Consider the following 15,632-nt stretch of genomic DNA (forward strand, 5'->3'; position numbering starts at 1 on the left):
TTCAGTAGCAATTGGCAAGCATAACTTGTTTTTGCTACACATGTTGTCAGCTGAGGTGATTGGCATGCTGAGGATGATTAGACAGGTGGATGCTGGCATACATGAAGATTTGCTCCTTCATATGTGTGTTGATTGATTCAGGCTACAGGCTAGATCTTGGTCTGTAGACTAGAGCAGCTCTAAGGGGCTACTATATGGCTTCCTCACAGCATGATGTCTGTGTTTCAAGAGCAAGATTCTTAAAAGAACAAGGCAGGATTTCATGATTTTTTTTTATGCCTGCCTTTGGAAAACACATAGCTTTACTTACGCCATCTTCTTTGGGGATACAGAAACAATCATTCAACAAAGTGGAGAGGAATGGAACCCTTCAGCCAATGGTAAGACTATCTGTCATATTGTAACGGCATGTGGGGTGGGATATGTCATAGTGGCCCTATTTGGAAAGTGTAAGTAGTCATACACCACATGACTCTTCTCTGTTAAATTCTCAACTCCACGTTCCTCTTAGATAAGTGAAGTACAGCTCTCAACCTCTGTGAAACGGTTTATGGATAATAATGCACGTTCAAATAGATAGATGATGATGATGAAGATAGGTAGACAGATAAATAGATAGATGATAAAATAAACATTGGAAAGAAAACATTTAACTAGTGGTTTAAAAAAGAAAAAAATGTAATAAAAGTAAGGAAGGAATTACCATATATAAAAATAAAATTATATGAAGTTATATGGCTAATTGCACTATACACTGTGACTAATTGCAACTATATATAATTATATATTTTTTTTACTTTATTGTACTTAACTATTTTTATCTTTTAAAATATTTTTAAAATTTTATATTTTAGGGTAATTTTAGGTTCAGAGCCAAATTGAAAAGTTATGGCAAAATCTCTATAACTTTTTCTCACTTTGCTGTGAAACTAAAATTGTGACAGAGGTACAGAGAATTCGTATATACTCTCTGCACTCAGCTCCACATGCATAGCTATCTACAGTATCAACATCCCCCGCTGGTGTGGTATATTTATTACAATCGGTGAACCTATGCTGACACATCATAACCACTCCAAAATCCACAGTTTCCATTAGGATTCAATCTCGGTATTATTTTACATTCTATGGGTGTGGATAAATATATGATGACATGTATCTGTCATTATGATATTGTGCACATCATTTTAAAATAATCCTTAAAAATCCCCTCTGCTCTGCCAATTATCCCTTCTTCTCTCAACCCCTGGCAACTGCTTGTTATTTTTATCATCTACATAGTTTTGTCTTTTCCAGAAAGTCATATCTTTGGAAACATAGGGTACATAGCTTTTTCAGATTCCTTGATGTCTTCACATGGCTTGGTAGCTCATTTCTTTTTAGCACTAAATAATATTCCATTGTCTGAATGTACCACATTTTATATTTATCCATTTACCTACAGAAGGACATCTTGGTTGCTTCCAAGTTTTGGTAGTTATGATAAAGCTGCAAAAAACATTCATGTGCCAGTTTTGTGTTATAGAAGTTTTCTATTACTTTGGGTAAATACTAATAAATATGGATCATATGGTAAAAGTATGCTGATTTTGTTTTTTTGTGTGTTTTTTTAAATTTTTTTTATTTATTTATGATAGTCATACAGAGAGAGAGAGAGAGAGGCAGAGACAGAGGCAGAGGGAGAAGCAGGCTCCATGCACAGGGAGCCCGACGTGGGACTCGATCCCGGGTCTCCAGGATCGCGCCCTGGGCCAAAGGCAGGCGCCAAACCGCTGCGCCACCCAGGGATCCCCAAGTATGCTGATTTTGTAAGAAACTGCCAAAATACTTTCCAAAGTGTCTATACCATTTTACATGCCTGGCAGTACTGGTGTTGTCAGTGTTCTGGATTTGGGGCATTTTAATAGATGTGTAGTGATAACTCATTGTTGTTTTCATTTATAATTTCCTGATGGCATATGATATGGAGCATCTTTTCATTTGTTTATTTTGCATTCGTATCTTCCTCGGTGAGGTCTTCTTTGGCCTAATTTTTAATCAAACTGTTGTTTTTTTATTGTTGGGTTTTAAGAGTTTGTTCTCTATTTTGAAGAACAGTCTTTTACAAACATTTTCTCACAGTCAATGGTTTTTCTTCTCTTAACATTGTCTTTCACAGGGCATAAGTCTTTTAATTTTAATGAAATACGGTTTACCAATTATTTCTTTCATGGATCATGATTTTGACTCTAAAAAGTCATTGCCAAACCCAAGGTAATCTGGATTTTTTTCTATGTTCTTCCAGGAATTTTATATTTTTGTGTTTTATATTTAGGTCTATGATTCATTTTGAGTTAATTTTGTCAAGGCTGCAAGGTCTACATCTAGATTCATTCTTTGGCATGTAGATTCAGTGTTCCCAGTTGTACCATTTGTTGAAGCAACTCTATTGTTATACTATATTGCCTTTGTTACTTTGTCAATGATCAGTCGTCTATATATGGGTCTATTTCTGGGCTCTCTATTCTGTTCAACTGATCTATTTGGCTGTTCTTTCACCAAAATCTCACTGTCTTGATTATTGTCATTTTATAATGTCTTAACATCAGTATCAGTCCTCCAATTCTGTTCTTCTGCCTTAATAATATATTGGATTTTCAGGGACTTTTGAATCACTTTATCAATATGCATAAAATAAATTTCTGGGATTGTAAATTAGGATTGCACTGAATCTATATATTAAGTTGAGAAGAACTGATATATTGACAATAACAAGTCTCCCCATATCCATGCACATGGAATATCTCTTCTTCATTCATTTAGTTATTCTTCGATTTCGTTCATCAGTGTTTTTGTAGTTTTCCTCATATAGATCTTGTACATATTTTATTAGAGTTATACCTGAGAATTTTATTTTTGGAGTTCTAATGTAAATAGCACTCTATGTAAATAGCACCGTGTTTTTTTTTATTTCAAATTCTACTCATTCATTGCTGATATATAGGAAAGCAATTGACTTTTGTATATTTACCTGCAACCTACAATTTTGCTATAATTGCTTATTAGTTTCAGGAGTATCGTCACTGTTCTTTTGTTAATTACTCTGATATGTTCTCTGAAATTTTAGAAAAGTATTTTAAAATCCTTAAAGTGTGCTAAAATTCTTGCCATTCTTGCAATACACATGGATTTCATTGATTTTTTTAAAATCTTTATTTATTTATGATAGTCACAGAGAGAGAGAGAGAAAGGCAGAGACATAGGCAGAGGGAGAAGCAGGCTCCATGCAGGGAGCCCGACGTGGGATTCGATCCCGGGTCTCCAGGATCGCGCCCTGGGCCAAAGGCAGGTGCTAAACCGCTGCGCTACCCAGGGATCCCGATTTCATTGATTTTATCATCTTTCTCTTTATAATTATGTTCCCAAGTGCTTTATATATTTTTTGAAGAACTATATCTTTAATAAGGAATCTATATAACTCAAATTAAACAAATACGTATTGTAATAATGTACAAATATTTATCTGAGAGGTAACATTTAAATATAAACCCTTACTCTGGATCTGCATGTAGATTCCATGAAATTATTAAATTGTAAATGTTGCAGGTAAATCTTAGTAAGAAGATGTACACTGCATGGGAGGCATATATCAGATAATTTTATGAAGACCAATTGTTTAAACGTACTTTGCATTTTCACTATAATATTCCTGAAATAATTAAGGGAAAATGACTTCAATGAAAGTAAAATCTTTGTGAGGAAAATAAGGGATCCTAACAGGCCTAAAATTTACATAGGTTACAAGAAATTTAGAAGTTATAAAATATACCGAGAACATAAAACTATAAAATATATAATCTGGTGATTCACGTGTCCAAAATAAATGTAAGGCTTAATATTGTTAAGATTGACAATACTTTCCAGATTGCTGTGATTATGTATAGCATTTTTTTTTCATAATTACTCCCAAAGTGCCTTAACTGCTAACAACCTAAATATCCTTCAACTGATAAATGTTGGCACATCCATATGATATTCTACTGAGCTATGAAAAAGAATAAACTTGTGATACATGCAACCACATTAATGAATACAAACTGTAAAATGCTAAGTGAACAAAGACAGGCTCGAAGTCTACATGACTCTATATGTCTGAATTCATTGATTTATTACTGAGTAAAAGACATAATTATTGGAAGGAAGCAGTGTCATTGGGGGCTAAAGGCTGGCAGTGGGCTGTCTTCAGACAAAAGGGTCTGAGAAAATTTTTAAATGATAGAAATTTTTTATGTTCTCTATTTGACAGTGATTACATGACTGCATGTGTCTGTCAAAAATCACAAAAGTGGACACTAAAAAATGGGTAAATTTTATGGTCTAGGTCATCTAAGTTATATTTATGTAAATTATTCCTCAATAAATCTGAAAAAGAGATAAAATAAAATTTGAAAGAATTAGATTAAAAATGGTAATTACTTGCAAACACTGAGATTATATATACAGGAAATAGTGAAAAATGACTATATTATAATCATTATGAATTTTTAGTATGATGATTGTACTTTTTAGTATATTTGTTGTATATGTAATATATACAAAGAAAATAAATTTTATTATTTTGTTTCTATATAGTCTGCTAATCAGAAAATGAGATTTTAAAATCTACCATTTAAAATTACATAAAAATAGGGATCCCTGGGTGGCACAGTGGTTTGGCGCCTGCCTTCGGCCCAGGGTGTGATCCTGGAGACTCGGGATCGAGTCCCACGTCGGGCTCCCGGTGCATGGAGCCTGCTTCTCCCTCTGCCTGTGTCTCTGCCTCTCTCTCTCTCTCTCTCTCTCTGTCTATCATAAATAAATAAAAAATTAAAAAAAATAAAATTACATAAAAATACATGAAATGTTCAGAATATATGCAATCATATATGAGAAATATCATTACAGAATGTTTTAAATGTAATTAAAATATATTAAAGAAAACAGTAATGAATAGTCAGGACTTTCAATAGTGTCCTTATTGATATGGAAAATGTAAAATTAGAACTGTACTTGTACACTAAATAAATTATAAGAAAGAGAAAAAAAGAAACCAAGAAACTTATGAGCTATAAAATTTCTAATTTATTGCTAGTTGGAATGTCAATTGATAAGAATCACTTTAGAAAACATTTTGGTATTATTCAATAACATTTAAATAATACATGTCCTATAAAACAATAATGATTCTCTTTTTTCTATATAAAATTTTGTCCATATAGACTGTGACACATGTACAAGAATGTTCATTAGCACCATTGTTAATTATCATAAAAATCTAGAACTTGAATATCCATCAGGAATGTAATAGATGAGTAAATTGCTGCATATTTATGTAATTAAATATAATGCACTTGTAAAAATGAGTAAACTGTAGCAGTGTGCAGAAACATGGATATATTTTACAAATAAAATACTGTACGAAATAAGCTAGTCAAAAAATTATGGAAAGCATGAGTACATGAATATAAGTTAAAAATATGACAAAGCTAAATTATGATTTGGGAATAAACTTAAGTGATAAATTTATGAAGAGAATCAAATACAGAAGAAATTTGAGTCAGGAGAGTAGATACCTGAGAGGAATGGGACTTAGAATTCAGAAAAAGAATCCAGGGATCTACTAAGGTACTAGTAATGTTCTAATTCCTGGCCACAGTGGTGTTCACACAGTTGCTTACTATATAATTATTTCTCTAAATGTATTCAAATGCTTTATGCATGTTTCTTAATGCAAGTTACATTTAATAATTTAAAAAATACATTTCTGCTTAACAAATAGAAAAATAAGTAATGAAATTAATTGGTTTCTTTGAAAAGAGAAGACTAGAGAAGATTTTAACAAAAAAAGATAACCAGGGTTAACTACAGAACCTAGTTGTCAGTGGGGATGAGGCAGTAGGCATTGTAGCTGATGGGAGAACACAGATTTCAGTAAAGGTATAAATATGCAGGAACAATGGAGGTAAGATGGCGAGAAAGTGGCTTTGAAGAAGTAAGACTTCAATAAGTAACAGGTACCTGGGATCCCTGGGGCTCAGTGGTTTAGTGTCTGCCTTCGGCCCAGGCAGTGATCCTGGAGTCCTGGGATCGAGTCCCACCTCAGGCTCCCTGCATGGAGCCTGCTTCTCCCTCTGCCTGTGTCTTTGCCTCTCTCTCTCTCTCTCTCTCTCTCTGTCTCTCAAGAATAAATAAAATCTTTAAAAAAAAAAGTAACAGGTACCCGATACTTTAAAATACAAGAACGATATGTAGAAGCCTGAGAAATGGGTGAATAAAATATACATTATGTTTATTAATTGATAAATTAGATGTTGTTTATCACTTGGTATAGTCCCTTGTAACTGCTTTTTGTACAAAGTGGATCCAAACATTTGAAGGAATGTATTTGGTGTAACTAACAATGGGACTCAGGGAAAGCAATTCTCCTTTCAGGAATGTTTTTTGGGAAAAGAATAGTGGATTTTCTCAGCTATTGTGTTCTACAGTCTTTTTGAAGGCTGATGCTCTTCTTTTTACATGTGAGACCTACCTGAAGACCCCAAATCAATCCTGACTGGAATCTACTGCATCCATTCCAGTAGTATCTGACATTATAAGTCACCAGTATCTTTTCAGCCAGATCCAGCAAACACTCTCTGGGAATTGATGCTATGGGAATCCAGAAATGGAAAAGGGCCCCCCTGGAGATAAGAGGTGGACTTCTGGCAGGATTGTCACAGCCTCCTTCTGTGACCCTGTGATCTTGGAGACCTTTCTCTCCGTGGAACAGGGATATGGACCTTTGAGGAGAGAGCACTTTCAAGGACATCCTGGTAACTCTTCACCTCTGAGGAAGCATGACTGAACTAGTTCTACAAGGTCAAAAAAAGAAGGTAGCGACCAGAACCAAATGGTGCCAGAGACAACTGCTGCTTTTATCTAACAGTTTGCCAGGGAGTAATGTGATGTGCAGTCTCAGCATTACAAAACCGGGTAGACGAGATGCTTCTCACAGAGAGAGCAGCTTAATAACTGGCCCCCTCAACTACTCAATTTTTTCAATTTCAAACTCAGCAGTAAAATCAACTCTGTAGTATCTTTCTGAACTTTACGAATACGTGTGGCAGAGACAGTTATTTGCCCATCAAAAATATATAGTTCTCTGCCATAATATTGCATTTGTGCTGGATAAAAGCTTACCAGCCAAGGGAACATTTTGCACCCCTCTTACAACTAGATTGGAACTCATATAATTGGTGAGTTCTGGACAAGGAATTTTGGTGGAAGAAGTTATATATTTTCTTGTCCTTGTGCCAGTTAAATGTCAGAGGACAGACACCTTTGAGAGATGTGTAATCGTATTTTCTCCTGTATCACCTCTACCTTGCCTGTGGTTGGATTTTATGTGAGAATATATATATATATTAAATGAAAAAATTTTTCATTATGCAAATCCACTGAGATTTAGTTTTCCCTCGTAAAGTAGCTATTGGTTTTCTAATATAGGAGTCTAGAATTTTTTTAATATTTTATTTATTTATTCATGAGAGACAGAGAGAGAGAGAGAGAGAGGCAGAAACACAGGCAAAGGGAGAAGCAGGCTCCACAGGGAGCCTGACGCGGGACTCCATTCCGGGTCTCCATGATCAGGCCCCGGGCAGAAGGCAGTACTAAACCACTGAGCCACCCAGGCTGCCCTAGAAATTTTTTTTTCTATAAAAGTCAAGGTCCAGATAGCAAGTATTTTTGGCTTTGTGAGCAATAGTGTCTCTGTCTTAACTACTCAATACTGTGATTATACTGTGAGAGGAACTATAGACAACATAAATGAATGAGCATTGCTGTGTTCCAATAAAATGTATTTACAAAATTAAGGGTTGGGCCAGATTTGACCCACAGGCTACAGTTTCTGCAATACAATAGGCAGATGTAATGTCTTAGCCTTATTTTATGTCTCCCATTAAGGATGAGTGTTGTTAATGGGTATAATAGGATAAATTTTTATGTGGGATCAAGGTTAAGGGAAGATGCCATTTTCAAATAAACTAAATTAAACGTGTAGACAAAAGAAATAACAAAATAAGCACATGTAAAGTGTATATAAAAGAGGAAGAATACATTCAATTGATTAAACAAAGACTTAGAAGAAAGGGAGAGCACATGATATGTGGAAACTAACTGTGGAAAACATGAGACACTACTTGCTATTCAGGCAGCTGAAGAAAGGAAAAATCTTAAATAAGATAGAGAAAAATGGTTACTGAGGAGTAGAAGCTGAGACAATAAATATCATTGGATATCCCAAGAAAGTTGTTAGAAGAAATTTTAGGACATAAAATTTTAGAAATTTTTATAATACATATTAAATTTTTTTTAATTGAGGTAAAATTCATGTAATATTAATCATTGATCTCTTTAAATTGTACAATTTAGTGGCATTTGGTACACTCAACAGTATTGTGCAACCATCACCTCTGTAGCTCCCAAATATTTTCATCATGCTAAATAAAAGAAAACACCATGAGAGAAGACCCATTAAGCCATCACTACCTCTCCCCCTGTTCCCTTGCCCCTGATAACTACTAGTATGCTTTGAGTCTCCATGCATTTCTATCTTCTGGAAGATTTTGTGTTTTTTGTTTTTTGTATGTGTTTTGTTTTTGTTTTTGAGAGAGAGAGAGAACGTGAGCAGGGGGTAAGGAGCAGAATCCCAGGAAGTCTCCACACTCAGCACAGAGCTTGACATGGGGCTCGATCTCACAACTCTGAGATCATGACTTGAGCCAAAACACAAAGTCAGATGCTTAACTGACTGAGCTACCCAGGTGTTCGTCTCCTCTCTTCTCTTCTCCTCTCCTCTCCTCTCCCCTCCTCAACTCTCCTCTCCTCTTCTTTTCTTTTCTTTCTTTCTTTTTCTTATTCTTTCTTTCTTTCTTTCTTTCTTTCTTTCTTTCTTTCTTTCTTTCGTTCTTTCTTCTTTCTTTCTTTCCTCTTTCCTTCCTTCCTTCCTTCCTTCCTTCCTTCCTTCCTTCCTTCCTTTCTTTTTCTTTCAATTTAAGTGTAATTAACATATGTGTCCCTGTTTAGGTGCCCTGGCTAGTTCAAACGGTTAAGTGTCTGACTTTGGCTCAGGTCATGACCTCAGGGTCCTTGAGTAGAGTCCCAGGTCAAGCTGCCTGCTCAGTGGGGAGTCTGCTTATTTCTCTCTCCTTGCTCATTCTCTCTCTCTCTTTCCCCCCTTCTCTCAAATAGATAAATATATTAAAGAAAAAGATATATGTGTTACAACAGTTTCAGATGTACCATATAATGGTTCAACAACACATTATTCAATGCTCATCAAGATTCATATATTCTGAATCTTGTCTATTTCAACAATCTTCCACCCACACCAATCCCCCCACAACCACCAGTTTGTGCTCTGAATTTAAGAGTCTGATTTGTCTCTTGTTTTGTTTCTTAAATTCCACATATGCATCAAATCATATGGAATATGTCTTTCTCTGACATTTTGCTTAGCATTATACTCTCTAGGTTCATCCATGTACTGGCAAATGGAAGATCTCATTCTTTTTTATAGCTGAATAATAGCTTATATATACATAAGAAGTGGATGCTACTTCTTTATCCATTCATTTATCCATGGACATGGATTGCCTCATTATCTTGGCTACTATAAATAATGCTGCAATAAACACAGGAGTGTATCTATTCAAATTAGTGTTTTCATTTTCTTTGGGTAAATACCTTATAGTGGAATTGCTGGATCATATGATAATTCTATTTTTAATTTTGAGGAACCTCCGTAATAGCTAAACCAGTTTACATTCCCTCCAGCAGTGCACAAGGATTCCCTTTTTCTCCACATCTTTGCCAACACTTGTTATTTCTTTTTTTTTCCATTTTCGGCATTCTGATAGGTGTGAGGTGATACATCATCATGGTTTTAAATTCCATTTCCCTGATGATTAGTAATGTTAAGCAACTTTTCATGTGTCTCTTAACCATCTGTATGTGTTTTTCAGAAAAATGTCTGTTCAGGTCCTCTACCCACTCTAGACACAACAATTAAAGAAACAAACAAAAAAGAAATAAAAGGCATCCAAACTGATAAGAAGTAAAATTTTCATTATTTAAAATGACATAATACCATATTAGATAAAACCAATGACTCCATCAAAAAACTACTAGAACTGATAAATGAATTAAGTAAAGTCAGAGGATACAACATTAATATACAGAAATCTGTTTCATTTCTATACACCAATAATGAAGTAGCAGAAAGAGAAATTAAGAAAACAAACTCAATGACAATTACACCAAAACAATAAAAAGCCTAGGAATAAACTTAACCAAAGAGGCAAAGGACCTGTACTCTGAAAATTATTAAAAAATGATGATGAAAAGTGAAGATGATACAACCAAACAGAAAGATTTTCCATGCTCGGGGGTGAACAAAATTACTAACATGTCCATACCACCCATAGTAATATCCAGATTTTTTTAAAATATTTTTTTCTTTATTTATTTATGATAGTCACACAGAGAGAGAGAGAGAGAGGCAGAGACACAGGCAGAGGGAGAAGCAGGCTCCACGCACCGGGAGCCCAACGTGGGATTCGATCCCGGATCTCCAGGATCGGCCCTGGGCCAAAGGCAGGCGCCAAACCGCTGTGCCACCCAGGGATCCCTATCCAGATTTAATATAATCCTTTTCAAAATACCAAACTAGAACAAATAATCCTCAAATTTGTGTGGACTCTGAAAAGCCAAAGCAATCCTGAGAAAGAAGAACAAAACTGGAGGTAACACAATCCCAGATTTCAAGACATATCACAAAGCTAGAGTAAGTCAGAACAGTAATGTACAAGCACAAAGATAGACAAAGATAGATCCATGGATCAGAATAGAGAGCCCAGAAACAAACCCATGTTTATATGATCAATTAATCTATAGCTAAGGAAGCAAGAATACACAATGAGGAATAGATAATCTCTTCAATAAATGGTGATAGAAAAACTGGATAGCTACCTGAAAAAAAAAATGAAACTGGTTCACTTTCTTACATCATACACAAAAATAAACTCAAAGTGGATTAAAGACCTAAATGTGAGACCTGAAACCATAAAACTCCTAAAAGGAAGGGAGGCAGTAATTTCTTTGCCTTTAAAATATGTATATCAAATCATTATGATGTGGGACACCTGAGTGGCTCAGTGGTTGAGCATCTGCCTTTGGCTCAGTTTGTGATCCCGGGTTCCTGGGATCGAGTCTTACATCAGGCTCCCCACGCAGAGCCTGCTTCTCCCTCTGTCTGTGTCTCTGTCTCTCTCTCTCTGTGTCTCATGGATAAATAAATATTATTTTAAAAAATGATTGTAATGTACACTTACAGTGTCTTACAATTTAATTGTCAATTGTACTTCAATAAAGGTGAAGTAGGAAGTAAAAATATAAAACCTCAAAAAATGGCTGGACAAAAAAATTTAAGAACCTGTATATAATGTACTTTTAAATAATATACCATAGAATCAAAATAGGATAGGACAAGCATTTGTTACCTGAGGGTAAGTAAATAACGATGACGAGAACACAGAGTAATGCCTACATAGGAGACATGAACTTCTCAGGAAGCCATTTTAATGGTACTGGCAGATCAATAATTTGCAAATGAAGAAAGAGTTGGTAGTAATGTGGTAACCCACACCATCACTTCTGTGAGTTAGTCAGGGGAGTGGGCTATATGTTGTCCCTGATGGAGAGCAAAGAACTAGGAATCGATACAATGATTGCAAATGTTCAAGAGTGTGAAAAGTTTGTTCACATGAGATTGCAGATTTCCCAGAGCAAAACAGAAGGAATAGAATACATTCAACAAAGAATTTATTGGCTGTCTAGGGAAACGCAAGTTACTTAAGTTTCTGATGCCGTCAAAAGATAGTAGGATGCAAGTGTGTTTAAGAGATGGAATTTCAGACTTGAGAAAATGTAGATAAAATTAAGTTGGATTTTTCAGCATCCTTATAACAGGTGATTTCTCTACTTTTCCTGAATTGTGACAATTACCGTACCTGAGATTCTTCTGCGTTTGATATTTTGTTTTGCCATTAGAGCTTTCCAGTGATACAAGCAGTTTAGTGTTTTAGCTCCATTTTCTTTAAGATTTTCTTCCTATTTTTTGAATTTTATTTTATTTAAATTAAAATAATTAAGATACAGTGTATTATTAGTTCCAGAGGTAGAGTTCAGTGACTCATTAGTTGTATATAACACCCAGTGTTCATCACATTATATGCCCTCCTTAGTGCCCATCACCCAATGACCCCATCCCCCCACTACCCTCCCCTCCAGCAACCCTCAGCCATCAAAAAAAAAAAATGAAATCCCACCATTGGCAATGACGTGGAGAAAAAAACTACAGGGCATCATGCTAAGTGAAACAAGCAAATCCAAGAAAGACAACCGTCATAGGAGAGGGGCATCTTATGTGATGAGTTTGGAGAGCATATTCAGCTCTCTTTTGGTTGGCACTCAGAAGATGGGGCAAATATAGGAAAGTTGACAGTCACTGACCAGTTTTCACCATTCTGTTAGCTCCATTTTCTGAGTGAAGTAGGTGATATCTACAGAGATAAGTAACACAAGGAACTCAACGTGACACAGCAAGTAGTGGTCAGATTGAGGTCTTCAACCTGTAATTGAATATCCCAATCAGGACTTTATTTATTTTACCTCAACAATACCTCCAAGGTATTAGGTATTAATCTTTGCCAGAAATTGTGAAACATGTTTTCTGTCATATTTCTTTGATATCACTGGTAGTAATCTACCAATATAATTTACATAGGAGTTTACAGAATTTATTTGAACAAAGTTTTATGTTCAAATCATATAGATTGAAATCACTGTGGTTGATAAACTATTTTCCTCCTGAAGAAAAAATAAAACCTTATATATTATTTCTCGAATAAAATGAAAACAGAAACCTAAAAAGAAGGGGGCAACAGATATTTTCTGCTAAGAAACATTGCAGCTGATTGCACAATTTCTGTCCCATGCAACAGACTGTGTCACACTTTGTGACCGATAACAATACAAAAATAATCCTAAATCATAAGATTTTTATGAAATGCCAGGTATGGTAAATGTGGCAAAATGAGAAAAAAAGACAAAACAAAACAAAACAAAACTCTGTATTCAGATGCGTGTTTCACAAATACTATTTTACCCTGAACAGCATCTTTATCATATAGCCTCTAGGCTGTACACATTTATAACAGGAACCGAGGTGAGACATCACAAAGATTGCTGTGTAATTTGGTGATCACAGATAAACCAGAGGTAAAGTCCTGCTGAATCAAAATACATTTGATATTAAGCAATGCATTTGATGCATTTGGCTCATTTTTGGAAAGTGAATCAGAAACGGCACAAAGGCAGGAACAAAATAGAAGTCTTAATAGATATTTGAATAAAAATATCTTAATTTATTGCAGCAATCTTTGAAGAGATAGTATTGTATTTGCTTGAAAACAGTATGAAAAAATATGGTTTTGCAAGTCATTTAGTTTGTGATATAATGAACCAAATGGCTTGCTGAAAATTTGGATGAATTCCAGTTCAACAGCCACTATTCAAATTGGTAGTGACAGCTCATTCTGAGGAAAAAATGTAATTTTGAAATGATTGATATGAACTCAAAGGGGTGTGGAGAACTGTAGTGTACTTTGTGCATAGGCGTTGTGACAGGTTGGCACATCTTTAATTCTGATTTAAAACAAGCCAGGGCACTGCAGTTTCAAATGCCATTAAGCTTATATACCACATGAAATTATTTGATTTACTGGAATATTCCAAAAAGCAACATGTGCCAAAATTTCAATACTATGAGTCTGATATCTGTATTAAATTGGCACGTTATCCTCTAAAACTAATTCCAATATTTTCTTCCTTTAGTAAGAGGAAAAACATTCATACATATTAATTAAATTTAATTATAACTTAGTAAATGCTGGTTCTTTAATTGTGAAATCCAGAAGTATACATCACTTCATCCAGAAGTTAAAGGAAATAAAGAGTCTCTGCCATAAAAACATAACATTAATTTCAACATCAAAATGGGGTCATAATTCTATTGGATGAAAAATGGCGCTAAATGTATATTATTGGCAGAATTCTTCAATTCTGCCTATTTAGATTTTACTGATTTGGCATGTAAACATTTAATTTCTTCACTGTATTCCCACACAGACTAATTAGTATTTTTCCAATACAAAAGAATTCAAAGGAGACTATATAATTTTGAGGGTAGATTTTTTTAAAAAAAGAACTATGATTTTTCAGTGGCCATTGTCACAAAGTGGATCTTAACAAATTATATCCTCAGAGAAACTATTCTAGTAGTTATGACTTCCTAAAAAGCTTAAGGTGAGGGGTGCCTGGTGGCTCAGTTGGTTAAATGTCCAACTCGATTTTAGTTCAGGGCTTGATCTCTGTGTTGTGAGATTGAGCCCTGTGTTGGGCTCGGTGCTGAGCACCGAGTCTGTTTGTCCCTCTCCCTCTGCCCCTCTTCTGCTCATGAGCACACTCTGCTTCTCATTCTAAAATCAATCATTCTAAACAATTTTATAAAGCATAGGTGGTATTCTCTTTAGTGAGATAGTTTATATTGTCATTTTATTCAGAAGCACTGTTGTAGGCCCCTTTTCCTAACTGTTTTCCCTTTTCCCGTAAGTTAATTGTCATAGACTATCCCATGCAATATTACTCTACACACACACACACACACACACACACACACACACACACACAAAAGGACCAAGACCACAGGTCAAGGAAGTAGCCATCCTCATACTTTCAGGTATGAATCAGTTATTTTCCAATAAAAATGACAGGAATCCAAATCAAACATATTCAAAATCTAACTAAGAAGCTCAAGCAATAAATAATCTTAGACAAGACTTGAGAAAGGATCCAAAAATTTCCTGAAGGGAAAACCAAACCAAACAAAACTGTTCTTCAGTCATATTTCATCTGTCTTTTGGCTATGTGTGCCTATATGTAGATTCCATTCTCTTGAAAGAGGTCTCTACACAGTAGCACAAATAAACACTAGAAGAGCTAGGATTTACTGTAAATAATGTTTATGGAAATTTTTCACCTTTTTCTGTATCCCTTTCAATTTGTTAAAATAAATATGACCATTTCAGTTTTGGTCAAATATCCTTTTCTTAACTAAATGGGGATGGCACACATTGGCCGGTCTCAGAAGTCTACCATGATGTTTCCTATATTGAAGGTTGCATTTGTAGATCACATCAGTGTACAGGAGGGACAATTCTCAAAATAAATGAAAAGTTCCATCATCAAAGGAAAGGAGAGGAGTAATAGATGTTTTGAAAGAAACAAGGAGAAAGCTAAATTATTTGTATGATTAACCTCTGTAATATTATCTCCTTTCAGTGTCTGAAATTCCCATTTTTAAAAATGTCACATTTATATTATTGCAGATCATCATTTCCAAATGAACACTGCAAAATGTTTATATTGTGCATTGATAGAGAAGTCTATGTATCGAAGAAGAGGTTTTTTTAACTGAAAATAAAGTAATATTCATTTACTAATATACCACTCCA

General features: G+C 34.9%; 2 protein-coding genes across 3 annotated transcripts in view; one reads left to right on the forward strand and one right to left on the reverse strand.

The window, feature by feature from the left end:
- Window positions 1-15,632, reverse strand: part of LOC112676069 (uncharacterized) — a 446,166-nt gene that overhangs the window by 39,017 nt on the left and 391,517 nt on the right. The gene's annotated exons all lie outside the window — the stretch shown is intronic.
- The window catches only part of LOC112666841 (ral guanine nucleotide dissociation stimulator-like), a 471,056-nt gene that overhangs the window by 35,507 nt on the left and 419,917 nt on the right, over window positions 1-15,632 (forward strand). The window lies entirely within an intron of this gene.

Source organism: Canis lupus, chromosome 16 (assembly GCF_003254725.2).
Source record: "Canis lupus dingo isolate Sandy chromosome 16, ASM325472v2, whole genome shotgun sequence".
In the NCBI taxonomy this organism is placed as follows: Eukaryota; Metazoa; Chordata; class Mammalia; order Carnivora; family Canidae; genus Canis; species Canis lupus.